The sequence below is a fragment of the Diachasma alloeum genome, unplaced genomic scaffold (genome assembly GCF_001412515.2).
Source record: "Diachasma alloeum isolate Michigan unplaced genomic scaffold, Dall2.0 Dall_scaffold_00982, whole genome shotgun sequence".
NCBI classification, from domain to species: Eukaryota; Metazoa; Arthropoda; class Insecta; order Hymenoptera; family Braconidae; genus Diachasma; species Diachasma alloeum.
Genome location: NW_021681097.1, coordinates 117924 through 120947, shown reverse-complemented (window position 1 = coordinate 120947; position 3024 = coordinate 117924).

The following is a 3024-nucleotide window of genomic DNA, read 5'->3' as shown; positions in this document are numbered from 1 at the left end:
AATCAAAATTTTCTGCTTCTCATAATTTTTTCTTTTCATTCGAGTCAGTTAGGGTGAACTGCCCATTTGCGGAACACGGCCAAAGAACGGAACAAATTTGATATTTTGGTTAAGTTTGTTCATGTACGACAATTCAATACGCATACAATATTTCAATCAAAAAGTTATTGGTCCGGCCATGACGTCATACTGAACATTTTGAGGTCAGAAGATTTCCATAATAAACACTTTGAGATGTTCCGTTTTTAGGACTAAATGTTCCATAAATGGGCAGTTCACCCTACCCGAATTAGAGTCGATTCACTCATCAAATCTCATTGAATTTAAGTTTCTGAAATGATTTGAAGCATATTTCTATCAAGAATTTTTTCCCGTCGAATTTGTTGTAAATAAAAACATGATTTAAAACTTATTTCTTGGTCTTCTTCTCTTTCAACACCTGTCTCCTAGGTGGACTACAATATTTCACGCTATCTTTATGGTTACTGTCACTTAAACTTAATGCCTTTTTCTTTTCCCAAGGACCGACTGATTCTGGTGAGTGAATCAGGCTTTCCTCTGCTTGTTTTACATGTTTAAAAATTATTTTATCCGTAATTTTTGAGCTCGGATGCTCAAAAAGTTTGGAAAACAAAAATTTGAATCTATGAAATTATTGTGAAAACTATTGCAACTCAGAAAATGAGATTTCATGCATTTTTTCATCAAGAACAATTGTTATAAACATCAGAAAATGACTGTAAAAGGTAGAAACATGAGTCCACGTCATTGTCTATCCATTTAAACGTCAATTGAATTTTTTGAGATTTTTACAAGTACTCCATCTCGCAAATCCATCGAAGTTGATATTTTCAGTGTTAATTACTCTTTATAATAACATTGAGATCATGACATGAAATTTTTCTTACCTCAATTGACTCTAACACTTACAATTTCCATCATTTTCAGGGATAAAACTCGCAAATTCGCACTGACAGTCAAGTTCAACCATTCAGTTGAGTTTTTCCCTGTGTATTTCTTATGGGAAATGGAAATTGTCACTGCGGGACCCCTTAGAATGGGCCGACAGTGCCCATACTTCGCGGTAATTTCACTCGTTTACAATATCAACATTGAGGGGGATCGCCGATCAATTCCGGCTCCCCCCCGGACACTCTAATAAAGATACGTGCTTCGCTCGCCTGTTCAAAATCGCAGAATTTCGTCTTAAATCGCTCGCTCTGGGTTTTAGCGCCAATTTCTCCTTGCCGAACGGAATATCCAGGCCTACTGTCCTATCTCGTAGGAGAAAACTCGCACTTTAATCACTCTCTCTATTAATACTTATTCTAATTGATTTTATAGTGGTTACCACTGTGTTCCTAACAGGGGTGCCGTACGGTCCAAAGTGATGAAGATGGCTGGAATTGCGTTGTCCAGGTCCGGGTTGTAGCGTGTTCTTCTGCTCCAATTGTCCCAGCTAATGGGAAAGCGCCAACGTGTCACTTCATATCTCTCGGGGTTAATCAGTTATGTAAATGTCAAGGTGATTGGTGGTTTATCTTGATCCTCAGCGCTGTCACGGTCATCACAATAATTAGTTCACCTATATTCAGCTTCTGAGTCCGGACTGGTTGGCTATTTGACCACAGCGCTGTCAATATCAGGGTTAAGAACGATTAATGAGTTGGGTTAACTCGTCAGAGGCCCCGGTTATCGGCCTCACTACGTCAACTCGGCAGAAGTCCGGGTTATCCACACATCCTTTGATCACTCCGAATCCACATAACCTGCAACAGTGAGCAGGACCTCAGTTAGTGCTTATTTTTCTCCGGGTGGATTTAGGCCAATTATACTTCCTTCGGGTACTTTTCCAATCGTGTGTCACTCAATCATGGCAAACCTAACCCTCAACTGCCACCTTTATCCAGTGTGAGTTATTCCAGTGACGTTTGTTTACATTGTTCCGGTATTTTCACCTGTTAACTATCTTTCAGGTGATATATCGCTTCTTCCGGAATTCTCCAGATTCTTTTACTTCAAACGTGCCCCTCGAGATACCTCGTAACACGAAAAAGCTTCCCACTAACGAGGACGTTCTTCCTCCGGATTGTTGGACGTTCTTCTCACGTTGTGGGTTGATTTCAGCTCAGTAACCATTTTGTGGTGTACAATTTTATTCAATGACTAATTAATAGGAGGGAGGAAGGTGAGACTTTCCAACGCATCCGTTATTAGGTTACCATTGGGTTAATTTATTTTGCTAATAGATCTCCGGGTTCATTTGTACTTGTTTCTACTAGACGAGGGTTCAACCTCGTCACATCGTAAAGGATTTATTTTAGGACGAAATGTCAAAAGGCATTTTTCGCGGGGAATTTTTTCAACTACAAAAAAGGTCTTTTGACAAATTCGGAATTATCCGACGGAAAAAATTCGATCTTCAGCAAAACGTGAACTGTCAAATATGACGTTTCAATTTCGTATGCAATTGTCCCATAAACGTGAGGTTTTAGAAGATGTCAAACGCCCTTTCGTGTAGCTTTTTAAATATCCTACAAAACAGCTCATTTGAAACTTTGCCCTAAAACCACTTATCACCGAGATGAATCCATTGCTCCAAAAATCATTACAAAATGACATAAAATAAGGAAAAACAATTTGTTAAATCAATACATAAAATAAAAAATCTTCAACAGATACACTGAGTACCCTCATCAGAATAGATGATAGCCGTACCTTTTTTAATCTCCTTTTCGGCAGCTTTTGAATAAATGACTAAATAACTACGACTATGACTATATGTACTATGATCAGTACAAGATTGACCGTACCCGATGGTTCTCAGAAAAGTATGATAAAATAAATATCATTGATGAAATTGATGAATTAATTGACAAACAATGGAAATCATAATCGTTAGTAATATTAATAAACCATAATTTGACAAAACAAGTGACTATTTTTAAAAATGGCACGCTGGCGGAGTGGGTACGGCGCCGGATTGATAACTCAGGGATTCCAAGTTCGAGTCCCGGCGGAAGC